General features: G+C 45.9%; 1 non-coding gene across 1 annotated transcript; it reads left to right on the top strand.

The window, feature by feature from the left end:
- Positions 1-13,523: 13,523 nt before the first annotated feature.
- LOC115030953 (U1 spliceosomal RNA) lies at positions 13,524-13,683 on the top strand. The gene has a single exon (XR_003836549.1). It is a non-coding gene; the product is annotated as a U1 spliceosomal RNA (small nuclear RNA).
- The last annotated feature ends 3,243 nt before the right edge of the window (positions 13,684-16,926 follow it).

Raw genomic sequence — 16,926 nt, 5'->3', positions numbered from 1 at the left:
GTTGGGGCACTTTCTAGTCCTACAGAGTCAAGACCCCCATCAGAGCCTGGAGGTTAGACTCGCAGGTGCTCCTTACCTTGGACAGAAGCCCCAAGTGGGCGGATGCCTTCCTCACTGGAACTTGGAATAGACTCACTGCCAGCAGCTCAGGGCGGGGTCGCCTGAGAAGAGAAAACACGTGAGGCAGGGAAGGGAGTGCAGCTCTTACAGCTGGCTGTACCGGGCCACTGATATCTCAAAGTGAAAGCACTTTTTCTGTTAACAAGAGACTGGATGCAGGGGACAGGGGAATGAGAAGCAGCCAGGGAACCCTCGGTGCTCTTGGCTGGCCACTCCCCCAGCCTCCTCTATCTCCCCCTTCAACAGCCACAACATCCAGGGCCACTGACTTCTCAGGGATCACCCCTCTCTTGCTCCGGGTTTCAGAGCTCATTTCTCCCTAGGCTCCAGGTTCATGGGCAGGATCACTGTGACCCGCTGGCTGCTCCCTGGGGTTGGAGTGGGAGGCAGGGCAGCTGAGGATCTGAAAGGAAGTGGTCAGCATAGGGATCTGACAGGATTCTTAGGCTTATTCCAGAGGGCATAACTCAAAAACAGTCATCAGTTGTTAGTCTAAGTCCAAACACAAAGAGACACACAAGACACACACAGAAACTGTTTTCAGGCAACCACCATAGAATCACAATACCACAGAAATGACAAAGACAAGCAAGACCAATACAGGGCGTCTTACACACGATTTCCAGAGAAGCCTGACACTATCTGTTCCAGGCATATACTGAACCCTAGCTGCTGCTGGGTTGAGAAGGACTGTTTCAGATCCAACTTCCCAGCTTGACACCGGAGCATCCTCCAGCGTTGTGGCCTGCAATGTTTTGGCACGTCTCACTGTCACTGTGACCAACCCAAATGGACCTCTCTCCATGGGAAGGCCCCCACAGAACCTGAGACCGGCCTAAAACCAAACCAAGATAATCAGTCAACTCCTTGGGACCAAAACAGACCTGAAACCAGACAAACCAAAAGCAAAACAGAATCAGAAGGTGATCTAATGGAGGACACACAAGTGAACAAGACAGACAGACACACAGACATACAGACAGACAGGCAGGGAGGGATTCCACTTTACCTCCGATGTACGGTGTCTGTGTCCCATGACAAAAACCACAACAAAAACAAGACAGCAACAGAGAAAAAAGACACCAGTATATCCAAGCACACTCATCCGCGCCTGGACTTGTACAACCAGTCAAACGCGACTTCCTGACGGGGGTCGGATTCCACATCGACTCCCTTTCTCATGGGGAGAGGGGGAAGGGGGAACTCTGCTTCCACCCCCTTCCACCCGTGGAATGTCTTCCAGGGCCTTAGGATGTCTCACTCCCACAGCCACTAGGTCCTCACGGTCCACAGTGGCAGCTGCCAGAATACAGAATACCAGAACTGGGACTCAAACCCACAGTCTCAGAACTGAAAAACCAAGACACAATTTCAGCGGTGTCACACTTAGACACTTAGACAACAGACAACATACAAGACTCACACAAACAAACGTACCTCCAAGGGGTCTTTCTGGCTTCCTGGGTGTCACGCAGATCTCGGTGGGACCTCCAAATGATAGAACCTAGTGGGGAAACCTCCACTCAATTCCCGATTCGGCAGGCACCCAAAGAATCATGAAAAGGCCTTGATGTAATTACACAAGGTATTTTAATGACGGAACTCCGGACCGACATGTATCCCACACAGGAGATAATGGATGTCAGCCACGAGGCTTGAAAGCTAGGGGGTTTTATGGGGTAAGGGGCTTAGGGGTGGGGAATTCAGCATAGCAACACACCATTGGCTTATTCAAACATCAGCAGAAAAATTACATGTACGTGCAGGGTGTCAGAGTTCTATGAGTTGTTGACTCAGTTCAGATAGCCCTGTCATGTCCTCACATTCCCCTTTATCTTATGGTCAAGCCGTTCCCAGGAATGTTTTAACTACGGGGCATACCCAGGTTTGTTTTTCTTTTTTCTCAGCCCCAGGCAGCCACTAGGCTCACAAACAACCAGCAATTTCTGAGTACTTTATATGACTTACAGGTCTTGAGATTTCATCTTTCTTTCAGAATCACTTGAAAACCCTTATCTACAAAGCCCCACAGCTTGCTATTTCCTCTCTGTCATGCCTTGACTATAGTTGGTTCAGAGACATAAGCTCATCTCTCAGCCCCACTGGTTTCTGCCAAGCAGGCTCTGCCATCGTCTCCTTTGACCAGGTTGTAGAGTTGACCCTTTACCACCAGGCCCCATTAGCTATAGCCCTGGGATATGCTTGCACTAATAGGACCACTAAAGAGGCAGCCAGCACCACTCCCTCCTTCCTTGAGTCTCCTCTTGGTCCTCCAAGCTTAATTCCTACTCTGAATCCCATTGTTATTGGACAGTTCAGCCGCCCTGAAGCCGTGAACGCTGCCCCTAAAGCTTCCGGCAACAGATAGACGTCCTGGCTAAAGAGGGTTCATTTTCTTGGCCCTCAAGTTCTTCTTCCCCTTTGTTCTCTTTCCTGCCGGGAGATTTCTGTCTTATCACAGATGAATGCTCATATTTCTGTCACGTGGCTATGTTTTCAGGCTTTATTTAGCTGTGGCTCAAAGGCAGGATTCTGCTCAGGCTGTTTACAGACCCTCAGGAACTGCTTTCTCTACGGTGAGGCTTTCGGGGCAGACATTTCACGCATCCTCCCAAAATAAAGTCCCCTAAGCTCCCTGCCTTTGTTTTCTGTCTCTAGTCTATATCTGTCCAGCAGGTTTCTACTCAGCTGACAGACACCATCCAGGGACTTAGCTGCAGCCCTGCCGTTAACTGCTCCAAAAGCAGCTCACCTGTCCGGCCTTGGTGGGCCTGCAAAACCAGCAAGCACCGGAAGTCCATGTGAACCACCTCAACCAAGTGAATGACAGAATTAAAGCTGTATACAGGCTGGCTCCCACCCTACAGCCTCCAAGGGCTGACTCATACACTGGGCTCTCTGGTCTCATTCCTTCTCTGTCTCTTTGGTTTCTCAAAACAGGTTCTCTCTGTGCGGCTCTGTAACAAAGCGGAAACTTAAGGGTTCTTTAGAAAGTCAATTGTGTTGGATGGTGTTTTGCTGGGGCAAACAGGTGAAGGAGTGTTGTCCTGAAGTGGATACAGGTAAAAGGCTAAGGCAGACTCATGAAGGAACGTTTTGGTGAAACAGCCAGAGGAGGGAGGATGTTCTGCTAAAGCGAGCTCCTGAAAGGACACGTGATGAAAGATTCTTTGCTAACGACACGCATGTTTTGGTCCACCTTACATTGCATAGTTGAGCTGCATTTGTCAGGAGTCCAAAGAGAAAAACACACCCGAATACTCCTGGTGGTGTGCTGCAGCTTCTTGCCGATTCCTCGGACTCGAGCTGATTGGCAGTGTGATGTCAGCTGAAACAGACACACGTGCGGAGGCGAGACCCACGGAGGACACATGATGTTTTCAGAGGGTATAATTAGGACTCCACAGACAGTGACGGAGGCTGAGCTAGGCTTGCTTATAGAGCTAACTATGCAATGCTTGTTATGCAATGCTTGTGGGTCAACAACAATCATCTTTGTTGATATTTGCTTCCTCAAGAGAGGCACAGCTGGAAACTTCTCCTGGTGTTCCTCTTGGCCCTGGTCCCTCCTGCTGACTCAAGCCGAGGCTGAGGCCTAGCTGTCTCTGCTAGCTCATGTCACCTCTGTTGCTAACCCAACTCTACCAAACTAAAGTGCTGGTGTATCCATGAAGTGTTTGTGAATGGATCAAGCTGCCACTGCTAACCTGTGAGCTGAACTGCCAATTTCCAGACAACACAGACAGGAATTGCTCCAAAGAACCTTTCTAAACAGGTCCACTTCCCCTGTATCCTTTCTTTTCCACTACCTCTGGTGGATGATGGGGTAAAAGGAAGGTTAAGGCATTTAAGAACCATTATTCCAAAAAAAAAAAAAAAAAACAAAGCCAGGTGTGGTGATGCACACCTTTAATCCCAGCACTCGGGAGGCAGAGGCAGGCGGATTTCTGAGTTCGAGGCCAACCTGGTCTACAAACTGAGCTCCAGGACAGCCAGGGCTATACAGAGAAACCCTGTCTCGAAAAACCAAAAAAAAAAAAAAAAAAAAAAAAGGAACCATTATTCAAAATAAGGTTTAAAAAATTAAAGATATAGCCCTAACGGTCCTGGAACCCACTCTGTAGACCAGGCTGGCCTCAAACTCAGATTAACCTGTTACTGCCCTCCGAGTGCTGGAATGGAAGGCCTGTGCCACCACACTTGGCTCTACTTCTCACAATAATGAGTGTTCCTTGTCTCTTCAGGTTCCTTCAGGAGAGAAGTGTAAAATAAGCCAAAGGTCGGTAAGCCAGCTGCTTCTGATGGGACTTCCTCTGGTCTCCTACCATCCCCTGACTGCTTGAGCCCCGTTTTTGAACCAGCATTCTGGACTCCCCCTTCTTCTCAAACCTCCAATCAGCAGGAAGTACCCAGAGGACTATGGTTGCCCTTTACTGTCAACAAAAGGTCAAATGCATCAACCCAAAAATGGCGGTGCTGGTGATATTGTCCTAGGAAGGACTTGGCCAGGAGGAGGATTGTTATTGGGTAAGCCCTTCCGATCTCATAAGGTAGGTTTCTTTTTACTAGGAGCCTACCTTCATCCACCCTCCAAGGGAAACTACTTCAAGCTAGGGCATCTCTTGATCAGTCCAAACAGCCTGCATCAGCTCAAAGCTCCCCACCCTGTCAAAGGTCATATAAAGTCTTGCTTTTCAGCCATTTTGCTCTTCTCTCCTCTCTGTGCCAACCTCGGGCCCCCATGGCTTTGGCAGTTTGGTGTTTGACTGTGTTCTCCCATTGTCAGCTTACAGGGGATTCTGCTAGGCTCCTCCCAGGGACCTAGCAGGCTAATGTTAGTTCCTGCCCACCTGCTGCCAGCCAGCCAGTGAGGTGACCTGGCATATAAAACTGCTCCTCACCCCAGAGCTTGCTCACTCTCTTTCATGTTCCCAACCAGTCTTTCTCTCTCTCTTTTAAGATTTATTTATTCGAATTGGGCGTGGTGGCACACGCCTTTAATCCCAGCACTCAGGAGGCAGAGGCAGGCAGATTTCTGAGTTTGAGGCCAGCCTGGTCTACAAAGTGAGTTCCAGGACAGCCAGGGCTTTACAGAGAAACCCTGTCTCAAAAAACAAAACAAAACAAAACAAAAAAGATTTATTTATTTATTTATTTATTATACAGAAGAGGGTACCAGATCTGATTATAGGTGGTTGTGAACCACATCATGTAGTTGCTGGGAATTGAACTCAAGACCTCTGAAAGAGCAGCCAGTGCCCTTAACCTCTGAGCCATCTCTCCAGTCTGTACCACAGTCTCTCTTTCTGTCCTTCTCTGTACCCTCATGACATTGCTTCATTGCTTCTGTCTGAGATATATATATACATATATATTATACATATATATATATACATATATATATATACACATACACATATATACATACATATATATTCATATATATTACATATATGTGTATACATACAACACACATATATACACATATATAATACCTTCTCTATATATTGTATATATAATATGAATATATCCAGGTCTGGCCCATGGCATGATTTCTCACAAGTACCTTGGTATGGGCCCACTAGGTACCCCACCTTACCCACATATGCAACACATTATATTTCTTTCTTTCTTTTTTTTTTTTTTTTTTTGTTTTTCTTTTGTTTTATGTTTTTTGTTTTTTGTTTTTTGTTTTTTTTCGAGACAGGGTTTCTCTATGTAGGTCTGGCTGTCCTGGAACTCACTTTGTAGACCAGGCTGGCCTCGAACTCAGAAATCCCTTTGCCTCTGCCTCCCAAGTGCTGGGATTAAAGGTGTGTGCCAGGGCTGGTGAGATGGCTCAGTGGGTAAGAGCACCCGACTGCTCTTCTGAAGGTCCAGAGTTCAAATCCCAGCAACCACATGGTGGCTCACAACCATCCCTAATGAGACCTGACGCCCTCTTCTGGTGTGTCTGAAGACAGCTACAGTGTACTTACTTATAATAATAAATAAATCTTTAAAAAAAAAAAAAAGGTGTGTGCCAGCATATTATTTTTCTTAGCGCCCTTATAAAAGTCATGTCTCATTCATAAGGAACATTTCTTTTGCAAAAAAGCTCCCAGAGTTTTACTAGGTTCTGGTAAACTGTCCAGTTGACCCTGAGGTACCACGTGATCTCAGATTTGTAATCTGAGCTGCCCATCACAAGACAGATGGGTTTGGCACCAAAGCTTAGTATTACCTCATCCTTACAGAGCGAGGAGTCAACAGTCCTGAAGGAACAATGTGTGAATTGTACACGATTCCCGTGTGCCCACTCCTGCCAAGCCGGGGTGGTGACTTCAGCTCAGGTGAGAGCGAGCTAAGGCAAACTGCGGACCTGTTTAACGTGTGGCTTGTTGCTAGGTTCTGGTTCAAGCCAGAAATGGGTAGTTGTGGTGGGAGTCCATTACTCAGGCTGGACCCCAAGATGGAAGACGACTTGAGAAAGAGGAAGAGGGGGGCTGGAGAGATGGCTCAGTGGGTAAGAGCACCCGACTGCTCTTCCAAAGGTCCAGAGTTCAAATCCCAGCAACCATATGGTGGCTCACAACCATCTGTAACGAGATCTGGCGCCCTCTTCTGGAGTGTCTGAAGACAGCTACAGTGTACTTACATATAATAATAAATAAATAAATCTTTAAAAAAAAAAAAACAAGTAGAATAATGATGTTTAAAAAAAAAAAGAGAAAGAGGAAGAGGGACCAAGGGGAGGTGGAGGAAGATCAGGATAATACAATAGACGTTAGGGAGAATAAAGCTCAAGAAAACAACATAAAGAGCTGGGTGTGGTGGCGCACGCTTTTAATCCCAGCACTCGGGAGGCAGAGGCAGGTGGATTTCTGAGTTTGAGGCCAGCCTGGTCTACAAAGTGAGCTCCAGGACAGCCAGAGCTATACAGAGAAACCCTGTCTCGAAAAACCAAAAAAAAAAAAAAAAGAAAGAAAGAAAAGAAAACAACATAATAAAACTTTATTTTGGGCTGGAGAGATGGCTCAGCGGTTAAGAGTGCTGACTGCTCTTCTGAAGGTCCTGAGTTCAAATCCTAGCAACCACATGGTGGCTCACAACCATCTGTAATGGGATCTGATGCCCTCTTCAGGGGTGTCTGAAGACAGCTACAGTGTACTTAGATGTAATAAATAAATGAATAAATAAATCTTTAACAAAAACAACTTTATTTTATTTTTAAACATGCTAATAAAAAATAATGTTAAACAAAGTGCGGTCACGTGCTATATTAAAAAGAAATCTTCTGGGTCACAGATCTCTCAGAAATGAAAAGTTGGGTCACTTCCTGGGCAAAAACCTTAGCCGTTTGCAGCTGGCTGAGGGCGGGCGAGCTACTAAGGACTGACAGTGTTGTGGGTAAACCTGAGGCTCGCCGGGCGTGGTGGCGCACGCCTTTAATCCCAGCACTTGGGAGGCAGAGGTAGGTGGATCTCTGAGTTCGAGGCCAGCCTGGTCTACAGAGTGAGTTCCAGGACAGCCAAGGCTACACAGAGAAACCCTGTCTTGGAAAAAACAAAACAAAACAAAAAACAAAAACCTAAGGCTCAAGTTCAACCTTAGGATGGGCAGCGGGGAAGGATTACATCCTGAACCACAAGCTTGGCGAGTGAGCATGGCTCCAGCAGGCCTTGTCCTTCTCCCCCAGTCCCTTTGCCAAAAAAAAAAAAAAAAAAGTTATATTACATTGCTAAAACTAGCTACCAAGCTCTGTTCCCTTATTTGACTACTTCCTCCTCCTGAGGCTGCCCACTAAGGTTCTGCTATGAAAGTACTGAAATTCAGAAATAAAAAGACCTTTTGGCTCACCTAATTAACATTTCCAATCAAAATTAAATACCTCATCCTAGCATAGGGTTTCCCCTTGTACCTTTATAAACAGCCATTTTCCTACGTGCCAGTCTGTCTCCTATCTAAGACAGTCCTTTGTACTCTCCCCCCCCACACACAACTCCCACCCCAGGATAGATACCTCCAGCCCCTCTCCCTTGCTCCCTTCTTCCTTCTCCCTTATCCTTTATCTCCTGTCTTGGTCTCTTACTCCCTGACCTCTATCGCTCTGGAGCAGATAAATCTTGGTCTTGGTCTTGGGGGTTGGGCTAGTACAGTTTCTTTCACCACCTGCACTTGAATATCCTTTCCCGGTGTATTTACATATTTTAAATAATTTTCCTTTCCTCCTTCTCCCTCTCCGACACTACCGTCGTCTCTAGGCTGTTCCAAAGCTTGATTCACCCTTTAGAGAATATTGTCAGGTTATTGTCAAAAGATTGTATGGAGGTGATTCTCCTGTAAAGAATGTATGGTAAAACCAGGCGGTGGTGTCACACGCCTTTAATCCCAGCATTTGGGAGGCAGAGGCAGGCAGATTTCTGAGTTCAAGGCCAGCCTGGTCTACAGAGTGAGCTCCAGGACAGCCAGGGCTACACAGAGAAACCCTGTCTTGAAAAAACAAACAAAAAGATTGTGCGGTAAGCTCTGGGCATAGTGCCATATGCCTTTAATACCAGTACTGGGAAAGCAGAAGCAAACAAACAGGAGTTTGTGGCCAGCCTGGTCTACAAAGCTAGTTCCAGGACAGCCTGGGCTACATAAAGAAATCCTGTCTCAAAAACAAACTCCAAAGTTTCCTCTAATCCTTTGTTGCATGATACTATTCACAAGGAGACATGAACAAAAACCTATTCATCTCAGATATATGACGAATGACAGATGAAAATACCACAACTCCATCTTGGGGACCCAATAAATTGTAATGGGGTTAAGAACAGGATTATGGGTAAGGGGTTACTTACAGGAGCAGGAATGACTCCAAGACAACCTTATCACCAAAGCCCACCCCAACATGGGAGCCAGGTCATAAAACCTGGAAACCTGGAGTGCACTGCAGAGCCTCGCAGCATCTTAGCAGGATGGAGAGTGTCTTTCCAGCTACCTTGGCAGCTGTGAGAGTCTCCCCTACTGCTTATTTATATGTTTGGGGCTTAGTGAATCTGCTCCGTTTCAGGGACTTCCTGAAGTCTTTTGAGTTGTTTACTTCCTGAGCTAACCAAGTTTCCTTGCAGGTCAGAGCATCTTCCCTCCCTTTAGAATATCTGTTGTTTCATGGCCCATTTAACATTCTGTGACTTAAGGAACTTCCCTTCATTTTGTTGGAACCCCTCCTCACAATCCCCCCACACCCCACGTTATCATCCCTTGCTTCCATGTTTCCTGAAACCTACCCAAGAATGCCTGCCCAGGGGCTCAGCTTTTGACCATATATGGGCACAATCCCAGCTCCTAGCTGACACATTATCACCTGATGCCTAAGAGCTATAAAACCCCCTTGCCTTAATCAAGATGTGTGATTCCCTTGGGAATATTGCTTAGGACCAGTGAACGCACCTGGAAGAGTCCTGTCTAATAAACCTGCTTTTATTCATTTTAATCTGGCCTAATCTGGCCTAATCTGGCTCATATTGCTTTAGTGGAAAACATGTTACTCTCCAAAATGAAAGTTTTTAATTTTTTATTTACTTATTTTATATGTAAAATAGTGTTTTGCTTTCATGTTTGTATGTGTATATATAACAGATGGGTGTATGGTGCTCACAGAGGTCAGCAGAGTGCATCAGATGACAAAACCAGAGTTACCGATGATTATAAGCTTACATGTGAACTAAGCCTGAGTCCTCTGCAAGAGCAGGAAGTACTCAGAACCACTGATCTCTTCAGCCCCAAAAGGCAGAAGACTTTAATTTCAGAGGAAACTACTGCACAACAGATCTAGACAAACTCTTAACTCTTTGTTTGTTTGTTTTTGTTTTGTTTTGTTTTGTTGGTTTTTTGAGACAGGGTTTTTCTGTGTAGCCCTGGCTGTCCTGGAACTCACTCTGTAGACCAGGCTGGCCTCGAACTCAGAAATCTGCCTGCCTCTGCCTCCCAAGGGCTGGGATTAAAGGTGTGTGCCACCACGCCCGGCTTCTTTAACATGGTTTAAACTAAACCTGCCATCCTAGAAGGGATTCATTGTTATTTAATTACAAATGACATTGTTTAATAATCAGCACATGATTCTCCAAATTAAAAAAAATTACATTTTCTTTAGTCATAGTTTGTGCGTGCAAGTGCATATATGTCCGTGTACAGGCAGGGCATGTGTGCACATTTCATGGCACATATGTGCTGGTCAGAGGACGGCTTGCAGAAGCCGGTGCTTCTTTCACGCGCGTGTCCTGGGGATTACATCAGCTTGTAATACTTGTCAGTTCCTGCTGCCCATAGAGCCATCTTGCCAGCCCAAAGTCTGAAACGTCAACAGGCAGCTCTGGAAGCTAAACAAGGACCACCTCTGTTAGCTTCCTCTGTTACCCGGACCAGCTAGATTACACAATTTATATAATCCTTCCTGCTAACTCTGTACTGGTGTCTCCAGTGAAAACAGTGTGGGTTTATGCCATTGAAGCTTCCAGAAGGTCTGGGAGCCTTGAGTCACCTCCCAGGATCATCCAAGGCCAGGCAACCTTCCATTGAGAATAATGAGGTCTCTCCAAGCTAGGCTCTGGAAGTCTTCCCAAGACCACTCCCTGCGAGGAGCCTTGAAGAGGTATCATATGAATGAGCCCATACCGCCATCTAGTGGTTCATGCGTGTATGTGCTTCTTAGAAGCAGAGCCAGAATTGTTATAGCGGCTTTCTAACCCGTGTCCAGCATTGTGGACATGAGGATAACTGACACACTCAGTCCTCACAACAACCGAGATTTGGATCACATCCAAGTCGCATTTTTGTTTGTTTTCTCGAGACAGGGTTTCTCTGTGTGGCCCTGGCAAGTCCTAGAATTCACTCTGCAGACCAGAGCTGCCCTAGAACTCAGAGATCTGCCTGCTTCTGCCTCCCAAGTGCTGGGATTAAGGGTGTGGGCCACCATCGCCCAGCTGGATCACGTTTCAAGGATGAAGACACCAAAGTCTGGAAAGGCCACATTGCTAGAAAGGGGGTGTACTAGGATTTGAGTCCAAATCCACTGGATGCTGGGGGTGATGTCAGCAAAGAGAAGGAGTCCAGGGTCAAGACTCGGGAAAGGACAAATGTAAATAATAAATCCAGTTTTTCTGCTCCAGCCCCTGCTCCGGGAATAACGACTCTGAGACTGTTTGTTAATAAATGCCTTGGCCATAAGCTTCGACTTCTCTGATTTATTATTATCCCTTTTATTCTAACCCAGGTTCAGCCACATGGCTGGTTTCCTCTGTGTTCTTACGTCTGTCTCCTCAGTGTCCCTGGGGCAGATCTTCCCTTTCTTTTAACCTGAATTCAGCTAGCTACTGGTTAGTGACCGCTCCTCAGCCCTGGCCCATTTCTTCCTCAACATCTGGCTGCAGAATCCCTCCAATCCCTCAGACTAATTCCCAGAATTCTCTCTGTCCCTGCCTGTGTCCCACCCCCAGTTGCTGCTTCTGCTCATTGCCCATAAGCCTTTTTGATTGACAGGTGTTGTTTAGAAGAGATTCTCTCTACAGACAAATGAGAAAGACCAGAGCATGTTGAGTTTCTCTGTCTAATGAGTTTGAAGACTTTGTCAGCAAGCATTGTGCCAGTTGTGAGCAAAAGGGATTATACTGAAGTGTAGGAAGTAGTCCTTGCCTCTGTATAGCTTCTTATCTCCGTGGGAGGGTGGGACAAGAAGGCATAACATGTGAGAGGGGTAGAAATTTGATTTTTTGTTTGTTTGTTTGTTTATTTTTTGAGACAGGGTTTCTCTGTGTAGCCCTGGCTGTCCTGGAACTCACTATGTAGACCAGGCTGGCCTCCACCTCAGAAATCCTCCTGCCTCTGCCTCCTGAGTGCTGGGATTAAAGGCCTGCACCACCACGGCCTGGTTAGAAATTTGATTTTTAAAATTTATTTTACTTTACATAAGAGTTTTTTGCCTATATGCATATATGTACAGTACATGTGTACCTGTTGGCTTCCTTGGAACTGGGTGTAACAGGGCCCCAGACCTTATAAGGCCCTAAGACCCTAGCACAACTGACTCCATGATGGAAGTGCCATTCAGGCTGTTAAAACTCAGCATGTAGACAGGGTCACCTGCTAAAACAAAAACAAAGGCCTAATCCATCAAAGCCTGTAGCTCTGGGAAAGCTTCTAAATGGACTAACCTTGAGTTTTTTTGGCTTCTATAGTTTAGCTTCTGGCTAACTGTTCTTGTTAACTGAAGTATGTCAACCCAGGGTGCTGTCTTTATGCTTAAAAGCTCACCCTGAGAAGTGCTTGGGGCAACCCCTGGGATCCTGAACTGTGTAATTATTGACTGGGTTATAAAGACTTTCGATCAGCTTAAACCCATGTGGGAAGAGTCTTCTCTTGCTGAACGGCCCACAACTCGGGCTTGTGGATGGTTCTGAGTCATCATCCGGGGGCTGGAAATCCAATCCAGGTCCTTTGTCAGAGCAATAAGTGGTCTTAACCACTAACCCATCTCTCCAGACCCAGAAACTTAATTTTCATTTTAATGGATAACTTCAAGCTCAGATGAGAGTTCTAGCCTTTCCTAGTTTTATGGCCTTGGGAAGAGATTGGTATCGCTAAATATTAACCTCTTAGTTTATTCTTAAATTTCTTGTTGAATAAATTACCCTGCTTTGAACACATCATTATCACAGGGGCAAACAAAACAAGCCACCTTTTCTTTTTTTTTTTTTTTTTTTTTTTTGGTTTTTCGAGACAGGGTTTCTCTTTATAGCTCTGGCTGTCCTGGAGCTCACTTTGTAGACCAGGCTGGCCTCGAACTCAGAAATCCGCCTGCCTCTGCCTCCCGAGTGCTGGGATTAAAGGCATGCGCCACCACGCCCGGCTACAAGCCACCTTTTCACAACGGTGCGTCTCTGAAACTTGCTGTGGAGACCAGACTGACGTCAGACTTGGAGATCTGACTGCCTCTAGCTTCTGAGTGCAGGGATTAGAGGTGTGTGCCGCTGTGCACTTTTCTTATCCAGTGGTGCATATCCATAATCCCAGCCCTTGGGTGCCTCTTCCAATGACTCAGCGGCTTGAGTCTCCATAGGAGTTATAGAGGTGCCAAAAAAGTGATATGATGCTGGCTTTGTTCTGAATGTAGAATGAAGCATTCCAGGACAGCCTAGGCTGCACAGCAAGTTTGGAGTCAGCTATATAGCAAGTGCATATGCGAGTGCTTGGTGCCTGCAGAGGCCCTTGGATCTTTTAGAACTGGAGTTATGGAAGGTTGTGAGCCATCTGTGAGTGTTAGGAATTGGATCTTCTGAACAAAACGAAAACAAAAACAAAAAAACAGCAGGGCTCTAATAGGCAGAGCCCTCTCTCCAGTCCCCCCCAGATCCTGACTTAAAAGACAAAATTCTTACAAAATACTTAACTGGCAGGGGAGATACCATGATCACAAAGGTGCTTTTCCCAGGGCGAGGCTCATCCATTGCACTCTGGGTGTGCTGACCCCTGTGATTTCCCCAAATGCAGGAAATTTGTGGTATAATTTGTGGTAAATTTGTGGTATAATAACTGCATAATGGCACCCAAGACAAACAAAAATCTCTGTCCTCACGGAAATCCCAATTCTGGACAGAAGAGGCAGGTGATTTCTTTGTTTGTTTGTTTTAAGATTTATTTATTTATTATATGTAAGTACACTGTAGCTGTCTCCAGAGGCAGGTACCTGTCTCTGCAGCCCCAGAGGCAGGTAACTTCTTATCAAAGAAAAAACCTAAAGTACGGGCTGGTGAGATGGCTCAGTGGGTAAGAGCACCTGACTGCTCTTCCGAAGGTCCAGAGTTCAAATCCCAGCAACCACATGGTGGCTCACAACCATCTGTAACAAGATCTGACTCCCTCTTCTGGAGTGTCTGAAGACATCTACAGTGTACTTACATATAATAATAAATAAATCTTAAAAAAAAAAAAAAAACCTAAAGTACACAATATTATCTGTGGTGATGGATTTGGAGGGGAAAACTTGAGAAAGGAAGGAAGATGGCAGTCCTGGGGATGCAAGCGTGAGTACTTTCGCTCTGGGTGGGATTGTTTGTTTTGTTTTGTTTTTTTAACTCTGCGTAGACCAGGCCTCAAACTCACAGAAATCCACCTGCTCCTGAAAGATCCTGACAGAATGTAAAAGGTCACAGAAGCCCTGAAATTGGCAAGATAGACTTCATTGTAAGCAGAACCAGCTTCACTGATCTAGAAAAATAGAGGTGCACAATGCTCTGGCCGCTCCTCAAACCCGTGTGTCTGCCAATGTTCTGACCATTCCTTGAACCCAGGTGTGTGCCCACTGCTGCACCTCACTGCCAGGTGTTTGTGATATTGGTTGCTGGGATAGAGTTGGAAAATCTCCCCAGCAACCACAGCGGGCCAATCCGGAGTTGCTACACCTGCACCAGACTCTTTCCTTGTACCCCTCCCATACCCATTTCTTGAGAAGATCTGGAAATCCCCTACTTCCCCCTTCTCCTTTCCCCGCTGAGGGCCTATAAAAACTGGGACCCCTTCCGCCTCGAGGTCGACTCCTCTACCCCTGCGTGGCATATGAGTCGTCCCCAGAGCTCTGGCTTTCCCCGAATAAAGCCTCATGTGGTTTGCATCAAACTTGGTCTCTCATGAGTTCTTGGGGGTCCGCTATTATCCCAAGGCCTGAGCAAGGGGCTCCCCTCGGGGTCTTTCACCCCCAGCTCCAAGTGCTGGTATTTATGGTGTACGCTGCACTCAGACACAAGCTGCAGTTCTCAATAGCATGGTCAGAGTGGGTAAGAAACTGAGGTCAGAGAACTGTAGGCAGAAAAGACACATTCAAGGGTTCTGGGTCAGGAAAGCACCAGAAACTTTCCGGGAAATCTAAGTAGCCTTTGGATGTGGGGCAGTGTGAGCAAGGAGGATGGAGGTGCAAGGTCAGACCAACTAGGTAGGAACAGAAAGACAAACCCTGGGAGGAGGCGTGGCCATCTGACTGGCATGTTTTTATGTGTGAGATTATAAATTAACAGTTCAGGGCTGGGATGTAATTTACTGATAGCATGTTTGCCTAGCACCTGCAATATCTTGGGTTAAATTGTCTAGTTAAAAAAATACATGCTGGGTAGTGGTGGGACGCTTTTAATCCCAGCACTTGGGAGGCAGAGGCAGGCGGATTTCTGAGTTTGAGGCCAGCCTGGTCTACAGAGTGAGTTCCAGGACAGCCAGGACTACACAGAGAAACCCTGTCTCAAAATCCAAACCAAAAAAAAAAAAGAGATACTACTAACTATCCTTTTGTACCTGCCTTAGTTGGCTTGGTATAACATCAACAAGGTGCACCCATGTCAGAGCATATGTCAGATTGTCTTGCTTTTTAAGGCTAAATAATATTCCTTTACAAACACATTTACATTTTGTTAATTTTTTTCATGTGCTGGTTACTGTAAATGATGTTTTTATGCTCCCGAGTGCTTCTCTCTTCAAGTTTCTGCTTTCAGAGTTTTTCTTGGGGGGTGGAGGTGGGGCAGTGAATGCCCAGAAGTAGAATTCCTACATCATGTAGTAATGTTTTGAGGAAACGCTTACTTTGTCACAAAAGCAGCCTTGTCATTTTACTAAACGGAGTTTATTTACAGAGCAAGTAAACTAGATTAAGGAAAGGCAATTGTGGGGACAGGCTATACCAGCTAAGTGGCTGTGGCGATTAGCAGAGTGACAGAAGATAGTGGCTTTGCATCCACATAGCGGCAGCTGTGGAGGTGGTAAGAAGTGACTGGATTCCACCTTTATTCTAAAGGTGGAGCCAACAGAACTGAAAGAGGGGATCAAGGACAACTGGCTTGAACAAGTGGAAGAATGACATTTATAGATGAAGTTTGTGTTTGGACATGTGAAATTTAATATGCGTACTATACATCTAATAGCTATAAAGAGCCTGGCGTTCAGGGAAGGTATCTGAGGTGAAGAGAAAATCTGAGGGTTTTCTCACCGTCTTGAGATTTGAGGTCACCTGCTGGAAATAGAGAGCCAAGGACTGAGTTCTTAGACTTTCTAGAAGCAAGCAAAAATCTGTGTGGAGGAGACGCCCAGAGTACAGGTCAGGAGGCCTTGGTGTCCTGAAGGGCACTAGAACAAAGTATTCAGAAATGGGGCAGTGTGGCAACTGTGTCGTGTAAGATGTTAATGGTTCCAGAAGGAGAATGGAAAGTTGGTCATCGATCTTCCTTCAATGGACTGTACGAAGCAAAAATCTGACTGAAAAAATTTCAAAACATAAACATAATAAAAGAAAAAAAAAATAGCCCGGCAGAGGTGGCGCATGCCTTTAATCCCAGCACTTGGGAGGCAGAGGCAGGCAGATTTCTGAGTTTGAGGCCAGCCTGGTCTACAAAGTGAGTTCCAGGACAGCCAGGGCTACAAAGAGAAACCCTGTCAGAAAAGAAAAGAAAAAGAAAAGAAAAGAAAAGAATAGAATTAAGACAGGAGTTTTTCCACTATGGACAATCCGAGTAGTGTGGTGTCAAAAGGGAGTCGGGCTTTAAACCAGGCACACGGCTATTTGACATAAATTACATGAATCACAGGTCTCAAGTTTTATTTTCTTTCACACGCACACCTTTAATCCTAGCATGGAGAAGCTGAGGCTGAAGAGAGTTGGAAGCCAGCTTGACTATACAAGTTCCAAGCCAGTCCGGGCTACCTGCAAGCCCCTGTCTGTTTAGAGGAGGAAAGGTGTGTTTTGTTAGTTTTTTAGACAGGAGAAATACCAGCAACAATCTTTTTGAAAGTTAGATGGGAGGTCTT

This window comes from Mus caroli, unplaced genomic scaffold, assembly GCF_978045245.1.
Source record: "Mus caroli unplaced genomic scaffold, Mus_caroli_1 scaffold_6, whole genome shotgun sequence".
In the NCBI taxonomy this organism is placed as follows: Eukaryota; Metazoa; Chordata; class Mammalia; order Rodentia; family Muridae; genus Mus; species Mus caroli.
Note: the sequence above shows the minus strand (reverse complement) of the source record. Positions and strands in the feature narration are given on the sequence as shown.